Source organism: Cucumis sativus, chromosome 6 (assembly GCF_000004075.3).
Source record: "Cucumis sativus cultivar 9930 chromosome 6, Cucumber_9930_V3, whole genome shotgun sequence".
Classification (NCBI taxonomy): domain Eukaryota; kingdom Viridiplantae; phylum Streptophyta; class Magnoliopsida; order Cucurbitales; family Cucurbitaceae; genus Cucumis; species Cucumis sativus.
The window spans coordinates 20,413,790-20,430,254 of record NC_026660.2 but is presented as its reverse complement, the minus strand read 5'-3'; positions in this window follow the sequence as shown (position 1 = coordinate 20,430,254).

The following is a 16,465-nucleotide window of genomic DNA, read 5'->3' as shown; positions in this document are numbered from 1 at the left end:
AGAATCATTATAAACGACCGTTTAGAAAATACTTACAAAATATAGTAAAAATTTGAATTTTATTTTCAAAAGAATATATAAGTATTTATCAAATCTATAATTTTAACTATATATTATAAATGTTTGGGTTCATTTAGATGTTTAAATATATATATATATATAGATTTAATGTCATTATGACATTGGATGATATCCATCTCGAGAGGTCATAAGTGAGGGTTTAAACAACTCAAACATTCGAGAATATCAAACCCAAATTTTAAGGGTTGGGTTGGTTAGTTTTTATTCTACTTTTGGTTAGGTTGAGTTGAATTTCGTATGTTTCTTTCGGATTAGGTTGAGTTCAGATTACATTTTTTAAAATCCACGTTGACCCAACCTAACCCAAATTTATAATAATATTAATATACTATATATATTAAAAATTAAAAATATTATAATATAAAGTTTGTAATATATGTTGAATGTTGATATTTAACGTTGAAATTTTATTAAATTTTAGTTATTTATATGTGTGTTGCTAACAAATTTAAGTATATTAAGTTAATAAATAATTTGACAACGTAACCCAACTCAACTCGAATTGTGAGGGTTGAGTTGGGTTAAAGATCTCAATTTGAGTTTACCCGAATCCAATCCAATCCGACTCATTTACCACTCTAGTCATACGTTCAGTTCTTTATCCATTTTTTTATACGTATTTGTGTCACAAACTCGACCAATATTCACATCTCACAATAAACTAACAGGGTAAATATAGTAGAAGATGGAATAACGTGGAGTTGAGCTTACTTTGCCAACTTGAATTGATTGAATAAACTATTGAAGTTAATGGCATGGGTAATTGAACAATTGACTCCGTCTAAGTGGGGATTAGGTTTAATATAATTTTCGAAGGATGTGAAGAATATCTTATAAATCCAATCACTAAAACTTACTTTTACCCATCCATTCATCTATCTTACAATTTCAATGAAGATTCTATCTTTTTAGTTTTGAATATATCAACTTAAACTCCTCAGTTAACATTAATAATGTTTTAATATTTATTCAAACTTTCATCTCTTTGTTTTACGTTTATCGAGAAACTTTATGGTACATTTTTTCATTCCAAATATAGAAAACTTTCTATTCCGTAGTAGATTCATTTATTTACTTTTTTTTCTTTTTTTTCAAACAAACACTTCATAACTCAATTTAGTCTCCAAACATTAAACAAATCTAAACTTATTTTGATCATAAATTTATTGTTGTATTACTTACTCCCTACAATATCAGTTTTTCAAAACTATAAAAATTAGGCCTCAAATTGGCAACTATTTGGATTTTTGTTTCTTGTTTTAGGAAATTATGCCTATTTTCTTTGCATTTCTTACGATAATTTACATTTCTCTTAAATACAATTGTTGAGTTGTTATTAGGTAAATTCTAAAATAAAAAACAAGTATTGAATTTTTGTTTACCTTTCAAATTTTGGCTTGATTTTTTTAAACTATTAGTAAAAAGTAGATAATAAGGAAAGAAAAATTAAAGGTAGAGTCAGTGGTTTTAGGCTTAATTTTCAAAAACAAAAACAAAAGACGAAATGGTCATAAAATCTTATATTTTATAAACTAGTTTTTGTTTTTTAAAATTTGGCTTAAATTTAATTCTTTAACTTAAAATGGATGAAGATGGTTGCAAATAAAATTAATTTTCAAAAAATGAAGAGAAAAAAAAAGGCTATACCAACTAGCGATAATTATATTTAATACATCATGACCAACATCTAGGTTTAAAAATTTGACGAACACAACGGACTTTAGACTAACTACAAAAACATTCTTGTATTTTGCCATTTGTTTCAAAATATTGATATATTTTCTTCAAAATTATAATATTACTTCACATCCATACACATATCAATACTATTATGTTAATAGAAAATCATTAGAATGTTGAACAAAAAAATCGAAAAATGAAATATAATCTTAAACCTCGTCATATTATTTTAAGTCACTACTAGCCTAGGTCATAAATACATGCTCAAACATTTATTTTGAAATTATTTATTAAAATGGTTTTAGGCCAATTACAACAACTAATCATGCAAGTGTTTCTAAAATTTAAAGTAAAGATTATTAGTCTTATTTGTAATTTTGATTAACTTGGCTTATATATAGTTATTGAAATAATTAATTAATTTATGGGTTAAAATATCATGAGTACGTTCCTAAAAATAAACTAATTAAGTGATATTGTTTTGTTTCTTAGTTGAAAATAAATAAGTTGAGCAATCGGAGAAGCATGCACTTTGATATATAAACCAAATTTTTGATATTAACTAACTCAATTAAGGTATTAGTTTTTGTTTTAGTAGACAACAAAGATCGCTCTTTTTCCACTGCATTCAACTAAGAGTGTTTTTTTAGTATGATCTCTATCATATCCTCTCTTTTCCATTTATCAATATTCTCACAAATCCTACCTAGGGTTTATAAATATCTCTATCAACTTTATTACCTTTAATCTTAACCACAATGTTTATTGACCTAAGAATTTGTTGTTGTCGAGTATTTTAAAAGAAAGATTTTATATATCTCAACCCCATTTCTTGGAAAGAAAAAGATATATAATACCGAAGAAAGGAAAGAGTGCGATGGATGTTTATGTTGTTCCCGAAAACAAAAATCTTTCACTTGGTTTGGTAAATGAAGTGAGTCAAACACTTTAAGGCTTCTTCGACCGAACACAACTTTGAAATTTGTTTTATGTTGGTTCTCTACTTTCAATATAATCCTTGCTATCAATTTGAGGTTGATTTTCTTTTTTAAATTTCATATATTATCATAAAATTAAAAAAAAAAAAAAAGAATTCACATATTGTGATTTCTTTGAACAAAAAATCAAGTAAAGCAATAAAATAGTATTTTATTATAATTTATTTATAAAAAGATGTTTGATTATGATATAATAATGTCCATATAAAATTGATAGCCTGATCAACAGAATTAAACTATTCAAATATTAAAATAATTAAATATGGTTTAATTTTCTTTAAACTCCATTTCACATCCAATCAAGTTCTCATTATTCTATTCTTTTTTCTAAAAAATACAATTTAAAATTTTTAGAAAATTGTTATGAATGGAAAAGATATTGAAACTATTAAAATAGAAAAAAAGAAAAAGTTAAATGAGATATAAGGAGTTTGGTGGGTTTTTTTATATTTTATAAATAGTTTATATATTTTTTTATTTTTTAAAACCTTGTGAATTAATAATAATAAAAAATGGAAAATTAAGGTTATTAGAAAAAAAAGGAATGGAAGGAGAATAGGAGAAGATTTGCATTAAAGTGACGAAAGATATTCTTTGTTTGGTTATAGTTATGGCTTTTTTTTATTTATAAATTCGAAAATATGCAAATGTTGACTACTGAAATCTGTGGGCCCATGTCCTTTCAACTCCCACAACCGCACGTGGGAACAGCTTTTAGTTTTTATTTTTTTAATCATCAATTTTGGCTCGACTATTTTTTTCCCGTTTGGGTGGGATTTGAATTCGATACTTGTTGTCCTCGGATATATGTGTGTACTAATTGAGTTGAGCATATTTTGGTATTAGACTAATTTTTTAGTAAAATAAAGATAGGGTTTGACATTTAAACTTTAATTTAAGAAAATAAATGGTTACTTCAGTAATAAAATTATGTTTTGTTGGGTAAAACTAACTAGGTGCGCGTTAGAAATAGAAATGCAACATTTCTCTTATTATATAACATTTATTAAATGGAACATATTTATAAAAACTAGAAATGTTATATAAATGAAGTATAAATTTGAATTGTTGTCTGGAATTGTAGATTTTGGTATACTATTGATATAATTGTTGTGTTTAGCATGGTTGACCACATATACAAAATTAGTTCGGGTTTCTTTTCCTATTGTAAATAAGGAAAGTAGAAATTAAGCTTAGCAAATTGAGTTTTTGTAGTGGTTGAGGGAAGAGACGAGATAATGCATTGAGAAAAGATGTTAGCAGGTTGCTTGCGATGGATTTGGATTGTGAGAGAATAGTGTTTTTCTATAGATGATTAACAAAGTGACAATCGTTTTCAATATGTTTGGTACATTCATGGAATTAGAAATCATTCTATTTTCAAGGTGTTAGAACAAAAAACAACAATTTGTTTCTTACTGCCTCAAGACATGAGAGCATCCAGTACAAAATAAAGGCTTTTTACGGTGCATAAATTCGTGGAAAAGGCCTTTTTACCAACGCCAAAATGTGCATTGAGGATAGTCATAGACAAAAGTTTGATTACTACTATAGTGATGTGATACATTGACAAGAGTTCTATTCTGATAATCACATTAAATTTCAGGATTAAGGGCCCGTTTCGATTGAATTAAGAACAAAATGTTTTTCAATAATACATTTCATTTTAAACACTTTTTTAGAAAGAAGTTCAAAATTTAAACACTTGATGTTTGGTTAGACTTTTTTATAAGTGTTTATATGTGAATTTGGTTTTTAAAGATTTCTCCAAAATATATTATTTTATAAATGATTTTTTTTAAAAATGCATTATTTTAATTTGCCAAACATTACCATTTTTTTTTCAAAATAGTTTTTTTGACAAAATTAAACACTTTAGAATCTCAACCAAACACACCCCAAATCACCCACTAATAAGCTCGAAAGATGTTAAACTCGAGCTCCCTTTACTGTTTATTTCTCAACCTTCATTTCTCATCAGAGCTCTCTTAACTTACTTAATAATGTCCATAAGTTTAGCAAAAATAAGTTCATTTAGCACGAGTAGTAACATGAGTACAAATCTTCCCACATTAAAATATCAAAGCCCTATGCATTTGGCCACCACAACTTGGAGCACTAAATGCATACTTGACAATCATTTGTAATACATTTCATATTCTACCACAAACATAATTTCTTATTCAAGCTTCATAAATTTACTCTGCTTCCCACCTGGGAAGGACTTGTGATAAAAGATAAAATTGTATTAATTAATTTCTTATTCAAGCTTCATAAATTTATTCTGCTTCCCATCTCAAAAGGACTTGTTATAAAGATAAAATTGTATTAATTTATTTTCTCATTTGTATATACGTTTTTTAAAATTTGTATAGTAAACCCAATATGACAAAAGAAATTGTATTAACTTTTTTTTTTGTATAAAATTCTTTTCTTTTTTGTACCGTAAACCTAATACAACAAAAAGTAACATTAATTTTTGTTTCATTTGTGTAAAATAATGTTTTTATTTAATTTGTATCGTAAATCCAATTCACACAAAATTTGTATTAGTTTTTATTGTATAATTTATTTATATATATATATCGTAAACCCAATACACACGATAAAAATGTATTAATTTTTTTCATTTGATAAAATATTTTTTTATTTATACGGTAAACGGTAAAGCTAATACATAAACAAATTGTATTATTACTTTTTCATTTGTGTAAAATATATGATGTCAATTTTGAACGTTTTGTAAATATGATGTCAATTTTGAACGTTTTGTACGCAAGCTTTTCGTGTCAGTAAATTAATTGATGCGTTACGTGTGAAAGAAATTATATCTATTTTTAAAATTGCTATTGTAAGTGCAATATTGAAAAATTGCACATCGTTAACAATTGATTTAAACAAACGACGACGAACATAATAACATTGAAATGAAATGAGATTTGAAAAGAAAAAAAAAGTATCCATAATGCAGTTAAACGTTGAACGCCAATTACATAATACATCAGGATAATGCAAAATAAAAAAATAAAAAAACAATTGAAACCAAAACAAAAACGGATGATACGGTTCAATCTGATGGACAATCAGGTGATATTTGATTTATAATTTATGGTTTTGTGAAATTAAAATTAATTAAATATTTAATAAATTATTGGATTTGAATTTTGAGTGTGGTTGGAAGTTGAATTTAATCAAATATTTGTGTGTTTATTTAATTAAGTTAAAATGTAGAATTTAATTATATATACGTGTGATTGGAAAATTATTTAGTAAAAGAAGAGAAAAATTGAGAGGATGAAATAGAAGGATCGAGGAAGAATAAGGGAGAATAAATTTAGAAACATTTAGAAACATTTACACAAACTTATTAGAAATTTTCACAAATGTCTTAAATTTAAAATTATTTTTTAAAATAAGATTTTGTATAAAATTTAAAAAATAATAATCTTCTAATAATTACAAATTATATATTATAATTGTAATAAATTTTAAATTATTTTCTTATTAAAAAATATTATCATTTTATTGTCATATTATTTAATTTCTTATATAAATGTGTCTTGCTATTAGGGAAATTATTTAAGTATATTTTTTACTTAAATATAATACTTATAATCAAATATAGAATATTAATGGAACTAGTTTATCATAATCGTCAAAATTATTTCATTTCCATCCAAACTCCATTCAATTTCCAATTGCCGTCATCGGCCTTTTATTTTCATAACCTCAACATTTCAATTTTTCATTGATTTCGTCACCCGTAACCGTTTATCTTCATTACGTTAACTTTTAATTAATAAACAAACATATAATTCTTTTCATCTTTTTCTTTATCCTTCAACATCTTTCACATTAACCTTACTATTTTCCATAGATTTCGTTTCCTTTCGGTTAGTATTTGGTTTGACTTTTCTTTATTCTTTTTGTTTTAAGTAAATTATCATATCGTATACTACAAAATTACAACAATAATTAACTATTTACCAATAAGGTATATCGTTTTTTGACATGATTTATTAAATATATACCACATATTATTTACGATTATACTAATTTTTTAATATTTCTGCAAAACAGAATAGGTTATATTTCATTTATTATATATATACCACATCTAACTTTCTATTATAATAGTTTTTTAATATTCTCGTTATTCGTATATACTATGGTATGTCACTAGATAAAAAATTTATATTTTGTGATTTACCACACATATACTGCTGCATATATTCACATACACGTATTCTTTTTCATGTTCTGTGATTTTTTCTTATTGCATATATATACCAATATATACACATATTATATATCCATTCAGTTATTTATTTATTACTTTTTACACATATACTACTGAATAATTCATTTATGTTTTGTGATTTGTTACATATATACTACTACATATATTCAATCATGCATCCATAGATTTTTTTTCTGCGCATATACCAATGTATACACATATTATATATCCTATCAGTATTTTTTTTAAATTCTTACATATATATACTAGTGCATAATACATATATTTTCTATTATTTGTTACATATATACTACTTCATATATTCAATAATACATAAATGATGTTATTTTCAATGTACTAAATATATATACCTCTAATATATTTCAAATACGAAATATAAATTCTTACTAACCTTAAATTCTTGTCAATTTTTTTTCTTGAAATATCATTGTACTAGTTAGCCGCCGATGTTATTCTTCTTCACCGCTTATACTTCCCTCAATCTTCTATTATTCGGAGTGTTTTGTGAAGAATTAATATTCAATGTTTCGAATAATGAAACTTTTATTTTATTTTTTTAATTTTCTAAACCGTAACTCACGTCCCTTATTTCTCTCTTTGTCGGTCCACCTTCTATAGACAAATTGATATAATAACTTTTCGTTCATAAAATATACACCGTATTATTCAATATATACTATAATTGGATGAAATATATGAAAAACGAACAAAAGAATGGACGAAGAGAGAGATTGGAAAGTGAGAGTGAGATCGGGAGGAAATATTTTTTTAAACAAAATCACCAAAATAAAAATAATTAAGGAAAAATCCTTGTTATAATATTACCACAACAAAATTAATCATTTACTATATTTATATAAAAAATCTAATAAGTACAAATATTAATTATGGTTCACCTTCCTTTTTCTATTTTTTAATTTATTATTAATAATAAAAATTGTTACATTGGTCATTTAGGCCTTATATTTGGATAAAATATTAGACAATTTAGGACATTGCTGAAAAATTTTAAAAATTTAAATTAATCTTATAATATAGTATAGCGTTTTAGACTATCTCAATTAAAAGACCCATAAATTTATTAATTTCACTCTCCTTGAATCTGACCCAAAACATGGAAATGACCTTTCGTTTCCCTCTCCCAAACAGATTCTTATAAATATATATTTCATAGCAATATACATCCATTGTTATAGATGAATTAATAGGTTTTAATTAATGGTAAATATTTATCATTACCATATGTTTGAGTGGGAGATATTGTGATGGAAAGAAAATATTACCAATTTTAAAGTTATTTTCCTTATTGATTGAAATTACACTACTTTTTCTTTTGACTTTTTCTTTTGTTATATTTATAAAATTATATATTATTGTAATATTAAATTAATCAAATACTCCTAATTATGATTACAATTATTATAACAGCTAAGGTAGTTTGAAATTTCGTGAAAAAGAAGGAAAAGGAAGATTGGATGATTGTATCTTGCTTTCTTAAAAAGTCTTATTCAATTATTAATACTACTTCTTAAATTTTCTTTTAATAGCGTTAAAGTGGACACGATACGTTCATAATTCATATGCATTTTTAAGTCGGATTACTTAAAGATTATTGTTCATTCCCTTGATGATAATTAAGTCAAAACACTTAGTTACAATTATATTAATTTTATAAAACTTATTTGTAATAGCTTTATAAGTTTCATCTTTGTATATGGTTATTAACTTTGACACAACAAAGTCGATAAACTCAGTAAAAGCGTACAAATTTTCATCCAACAGTCAATAATTGTTTACCCCTTTACATAGTTATTTTTAAAAAAATCAAAATTAATAATAAATAACGGTTAATAAAGGTTTTTTTTTTCAGAGATAACAGAATTAAAACATTTAATAGCTGAAGAACAAAATTGAAAGATGATATATGTATACAGTGCATCTCTGAAAAAAAAGATAGAAAAAGGTATTTTTGGGTTTATGAAGTAAACCATCAGCTGGCAATAGTCCAAAAGAAAATTTCTGGGCTGGTCCATTGAAATATTGGGCTTCAAAGAGATTAGACACATTTTTGGGTCTGCACAAAATCTTAATCGTGGGCCTTCCATTATCCAGCATGGGAGCCAATTGTCGACGATAATGTAGACGCCACGTCATAAACTAAGAAAGGTAATTACTCGTGTGTAATTATAACAATTCAATTTAAAATAATTAAAAAAACATGATTATATACTTAATTATTAATCTTAAATAACTAACCATTATAGCTAGGTAATTATTACGAATAGTAATTTTAGAGATAATAATTAAGTGTACAATAATAAATATAACAAATTCTATTATTGATAAATTTTTACAAGTGATATAGTGAAATCATTTATATGTTTTCACAAAATTTGCAACATATACCATCGTTTAAAATGTTGATCTCATTGTTACTTGTTATCATTATCAGAAGAAATTATTGGTTAAATTAAAAAGTTTTTTTTTTTGCTGCCTGTATCAAATCATACTTATCAATTAAAACTTCACATAATAGAGATGTATGACAAAAGAAAAAAAATTGACAAACTATTTACTCTTTATATAACAAAATTACTAAAATATAAAATTTAGAATTTGCATGAATAAATATAAAATAGGTAAGAGCATCAACAACATAATTGAAAAGATGGAAAAATTTCTCTATATAATAGGATATTTCCTTAGGTTTCAAATATTTGGTTAGAATTACCGTTAGTATGTACTTAATAAGCATAATTCAACTAACGTATGAGACTATTATTTACTATAAGGTATAAAATTCAAACATTTCTTCTTTCCTTGTATTCTCTTTTCTTTAGAGAGCCAATTTAATGTCTTGAACACAAATTTTCTCTCTTCAAATTGGGGATTCAAATTCTTGTTTTAAATAAAACTCAAAATATACAAAAAAAAAAAATCAATAAATATAATTCAAATTAAATAAGTAAAATATCGTGTGTATTAGTAATTTCAACTAATAAAATGTTTCATAGGTGTCTAATATATTTAAATTTGTGTTTAATAGTCGTTGATTTAAAAGTTCAATTTTTTTTATTTGAATTAATTGATCTATTAGATAGAAATTTAAATTTTATCTTTAATTAGGAGTTGTTAAGTTTTAAATTTATTAAAAAAATGAGCATAACTCAATTAATACATGAGTGTGTTAAATACTGTAAAATAGTTGTTGGTTTGATTTCTTTCTTTTTTGAAAAAGCAAATAATATGCCAACATTAAAATTGGTTTATTGACTAAAATTATAGTTTAATCATGAATAAATAACAACTCTGTTATCTTAAAAAAATGATACAACTTTGTATGAGTGGGTATTGGTAGGGGTGGGAGAGAGGAGAAAATTAATTACCTTAATCAATGCACTAATTTATGACTTTAGTGATAATTAATCCAATTAATTCCATAGTGATCCTAAAGTGAGATTCCCACTAACGTTATATCCACAAAATATTCAATAATAATAATAATAATAATAATAATAATAATAATAATAATAATAATAATAATAATTTGCTACTATTTTAATTATTACGTGGTTAAAATTTCAATAAGAATAATGGATTATTTCGATCCAAATAAGATAATTACTTTTAATAATCTAAGTTTTAATTAAATATTTTAATCAGAACCTAATCATCTAAGTATAAAATTAAAGAGCTAAAGTAATTTCTTTTTTTTCCAAGTTCGAAAACATATTCTTTAAAAAATTTATAAATCAAAATAGGATTTTGACTTTAATTATTTATTTAAATCATATTTAAAAAGAGAGTTGGTTTAAATTATTGATTGTGTTGTTGGAAAGAAAAGAATACATAAAATATTGTGAAAGATTCAAAAGATCATCACATGAAGGATTATGTAAAATATTGATAGGCAGTATGTTCTTTTTATCATTAAACCTTAATAATCCACTTTTTCTTTTTAATTCAAACTTTTTTTAGTTCAATCCACTTCCATTTTCTATGTCTATCATTTCTCTTTATGAAAAAAAAATAGGAGTTTTCTTTAATTAATTGATTAAAAATGTGCATTATTGTTTAATATTTTTCAAAAGTGAACGTCCTTAAAGTTTTAATTTATATTAAACATCTAATCTTTAAACTTTTTTTAGTATCTGAAAACCTTAGGTTAAAATACTATTTTGATTGCGAAATCGAATATAGTGCACCTAACACACATTGATGATTAAGATATTTGTAATTTGATTTTTCTTTTTCTTATTTACTATTTAGATTTTTACGGGTTGAAGTTTGTTTAATCTTAATATTTGTATTTTCAATGTATAATTTTAGTTCATAAATTTTTAATAAATTTTAAATTCAGTATAACAGCCTAAGTTTAGTAGTGAAACATGAATGAAATGATCTCACATCTAAATCAAATGAATTACGAGGGTGTAAAAGTAAGATAAAAAATACTTAAAAGAATTAAAAATACCAATACCAACAAAATAAATCTTTCATTTTCGATGATTCGATCATAAAAACATATTATTGTTGTCGTATAAAACTTTAAGAAATTAAAAAAAAATAAATTTTGAATGACTTAATTAAAAACCCAATAAACATTCTTTTATTCTTTTCTTGAAACCACATTTGAAATGATTGTAAAGTTTAAGAAGGAGCATCACTTTTCTTTTCTTAAATCTAAAATGAAATGAAACCAAAATTTCATCAATAATTTTACATCTTTTTAGGTTGGACATCAATACATTTTAAATATATATGTTTTAAGAAATATATAAAACACAAAAACTAAGAATTTAAATTTAAAGAAATAAAAAGAGTTTGAAATATTTATAAATTTGTTTATAAATATTATTATAAAATTAGAAAGTTTAAAAAAGGAGTACTAGGTTGTCGGCCATTAGAGGAACATTTATCAACAATTGTTTGTGTTTTTAAAAGTTTCTTTTTTTTTTTCTTTTTATAAAAAAACCCACTTGCTTTTCTTTCAAATTTAATTTCTTTCTATTTTTTATACCCAAAGTCTCTTTTCTTTTTTTTTTTTTTCCTTTTTCTCCAAAACTATAATTATTACCAACAAATAACTCCTGATTTCAAATATATCCCCTTTTCATCATTTCATCTCTTCCCATTTCATCATTTACTTTTTGTTTTCAATTTCAATATTCATGGTTTGAGTATAAATTATTTGGGTTAGATTGATTAATTATTTAGTGAATAGATAAAGAACATATATTAATTAGATTTATTTGTTGTAGCATCTCAATTGACTTATAAACGGACAAAAAGAAATTAAAATGTTAGATATGAATTTTTTCTTTTAATTTCTTTTCATGAGGTGAAATAACATTTTGAAGGGGATTAATTCAAAGTGTATTTTTGCAATGGAAATTATTTTGAACGATTTGTTGTTAATTTAAAGGGATATAAATCCTTGATGATTGGTTTTTGGTTAATGACAGAAAGAGAGATATAAGTAAGTGGTACTATTGTATTTGCACTGCCACTTATTAAAAAGATATTCTCTATAGTGATAGTTGTCGATTTCTTATAAATCAAACCTTTCTTTTCTCTTTTCTAAATGATGAGGATTGAAGTTATCTATTTTGATTCAAAAACCTAATGCCAATCTTGTCAACAATCATCACATAGTTTTTGTTTTTGTATGTATTTTATAAATATCCTTTCTTTTAAGTCTTTCTTTATGTATACACATGAACTAATTAATGTATCAAATCTCTAATTTTGATATTGATTCATTTTGAGACATGGAAATAAAGCCAAATAATATCACTCTTTCACTACTGTCTCCGAAAACATGCATTTACCCTTTCGTGCTTCATTCTAATAAGTCATATTACCTCTTTTTATCACTTTTATCCAAATTATACTATGTTGATTAAGTTTTATTATCATCGTGAAATGACGTTGGTAATAATTCTACGTTTGTCCCATTAATTAAGAGTGAGTGGATTGAGCGTAAGAACTAAATGGACCCCTTTCTTTTCTCTGTTGTTGCCGACGGTCTGTCGTCCAATAACACATGTGGTTATGACGCCATGTGTTAGTCTTGGCTTCTTCATTGTCCACACAACTTATTTATACCAACATCATCATTGTTGTTGTGTGTATTTATCGATATTATCGCTAGAGATATATTGTAAAATATTTTTATGACCTCTCTCTTCTATATGTATCAATCATCCAACAATGTTAGAAGCACATCATGTGATTCTACATAAGAACTTTTTTTTTTTTTGTTTGTTGTTTTATCTTTTTCCTTTGATTGTAGAATGTCATTCTAGTTAGTAGTAAGTTGGAGGAAGTTCTTCACTTAAATTCGACCCAATTTAATCAAAATACGTATAAATAATAGGAGTGTAGGTCTACCATATCAAAAATGTAGGTTTGAAGATCGACCTCTTCGTTGTCCACCAAATTCGTATCATCATCATCATCATTGGTGCCATATCCATCCACATTATCACTAGAGATATAAATTATATCACATAACATTTTCACTGCCTCTATCAATCATCCAACAACGTTGTGATTCCTCTATTCAATAATTTTTTCCTGCCATGCTTTCATCATCTCTTCATCCATATATACATATTTAGAAACACACCCATGTGTTCCACATAAGCTCTTTTTGTTTGTCATCGTTGTTTTTTTTTCTTTTTTTCTTTTATTATAGAATGGATTGTACAAGCAAAGTATGTATGTACGTAAATATAAAATAAAAATAAAAAAATTTGAGGGGGGGGTTAATAGAATTATGGTGAAATGGGAGGATGAAAGGAAAAAGGAATAGACAATTAATTTTTGTAGAAAGAGGAGTGAGTGAGTGAGAGAATATGTACTATGTGATTTGGGGGCCACAAAGGGCTGAAGCAATGACATTGCCTCAGTTTTGGAATATTTCATCAATTGCTTTTTCTCACTGCAATCTTCATTTCTTTTCTCTTTTCCCTTCAATCTTATCATTATTGCATTTTCCCCTCAACTTTTCTATTCATTAACCTAACTATCTCTAACTCCTTATTTTATTTATTTATTTATTAATAGATTACTTTGCACCTCCTCACTCATTTCAAAACTTTAAATAAAAAAAAATTTGTAAAAATTGAGTCTACATCACTCAATTTTTTAAACGGTAAAAGTAGTAAATTTAAAACTCTAATAGTTCTTTGATAACTTTTTAATAGTTCTAATTACTTGTTGTATTTGTTATATGTGCAAGATGAAATGAGTTTGTACCTTAGTTTAACCTATTGGTTTTAAAATATTACTATTTTACTATTTGAATTTGCATCTTGTTTCAAAATTTACTTTAACCTCCATTTTTTACCAACTACTAATATTTTAGCTTTTGGAATTCTATTAATTAGATTAAAATCATTATGAATTGAAAATTTTATTTTAAATTTAATTGTGACAAAAGTAATTAAACTTAATTAAGTATAATTCTTTTAAGTTAATTAATATGTATTACCACGGTAAAAGAAAAATGGGTATTTAGTGAAAATAGAAATAAAGGCTGTAGGGGTAAATTTTGAAATTTAGGGACTGAAACTATGACAAAACTTGAACCTTAAAGATAAAACTATAACATTTTAAAACTTAAATACTAAATTTAAATCAGACTCAAAATTTAAGAATTTAAATGCAACATTTTTAAAACTAGGGACTAATTTTCTACACGTTTATGTGACACCAAAATGTTGAGATTTAGGTGGTTGTTACGTGATATTAATCAAAGTACATGTAAGCTAGTTTGACTGCTTGTAGATGTAAAAAAAAGTACAACATTTTTTAAACGTAGAGATTAAATGAAAACTAAATCCAAAATCTATTTAATTAACAAATTTGTTTCCATTTGTAACATATGGTGGCACTACAAGAAATCATGATATTTCCAGACTTCGAAATGGGCGTCAATGAAATGTACGTTGAGAATGTCCTACCATTTTTAATGTTGCTAGATAAGCTTCGATGAAGATGTCCATTCCTAACGTCTGCGTTTAGACGTCGGAAAGGTCCACAAATCCCCGACGTCAATGTTCATGGCGTCGGAAAAGAGATATTATTATTTTGTGTTTAATTATTTTCGATGCCATGCTGCCCCCACTCCCTCCGTCTTCGTCTCTTTCACAACCTCTTGGTTGGAGGTAATTCAAAGTTTAAAATCCTAAATTTAAACCATTTTGAATTTGTTCTTAATTTCCTTTTCTATCATTGAGTTTCTTTTATTAGAACTCTCCCAATTTTTCTTTTTGTTATATTCAACAGTTTGGAATGTGTTGTAATCGCTATTTATGTTTTTGACAATAATGATAAGTTTAAAAGGTAAAGTATGATACTTACTACTTAGTGTGTGTTCATGGTTTGAATTATTGCATATGTTTGTTTGCACACAACAGCTGCAAAAGAGGAGGAAGTTGAAGAAGATGAAATCGATGGTTACCCAAGCAAAAAGATGTCGACGTAGGAAGGTATTTTTTTTTTTTTAAATAGAAGATATCGCGATGCGCATGATATTGCGTCGAGATATCTCTTGATATTTTCCAATGCATAATTGTGTGCGTCAGAAAATGTCAAGGGATATTCCGACGCTATATCCCATGCATCGGGATATCCTCTCCCGACTTCAATCTTAACGTTTTTTCTATTTCTTTCGAAGCTCTCGTGCGTCGGAATTGTAATGTGGCCATTAAATTATTTTTCATATAGTGTGAACATGTCTCTCTTATGTAGTTCATACTTCATATTGTTTGTGACCTAAATTAGGGAGAAAAGGAATGTCTATTTCATTGAGGACTTTTAAGTGGGTTGATGCAATAACCAATTGGATTTTCAAATGTCAATTCTTATAGATTTCTAAACTCTTTTTAACTTCCAAAGATTATTTTATTTTCTAATTTTAAAATTTTATTTATCTATAAGAATTTTCATGATTTAAAAGAAAAATGGGGAAATTCAACAAAAAAGGGAAAAAGAAAAGATAAAGAAGGAAAAGAAATGGTCATAACTATATATGGTATTTTTAATTGCATAAGGACTACCAAACTAATTTAGTATATATCTTAATTTGTATATTTCTTTAGGAGACCCTTAATTATATTATATGGTATGTGTTACATATACTATACCCTCATTTTTCAATTTAATTACACCTCAACCATATATTTATAATTTTCGTAGTTTAATCAATAAAAATGTAACAACCAGCCGAATTGTTTGAAGGAATCAATTAATTGATCTTTCTTTATTATCTTACTCTATATTACATCGTTACCTTTAGATAATGGACCATTTTATTCTCTATGTTTATGTTTATTTAACTAAAGAGACTTATTTATTAATTGAGGTTACATAGTGGTTTACCACACACTCTAACCAATAAAAAATTTGCATATTTCCCACATTTCACCCTTTCATT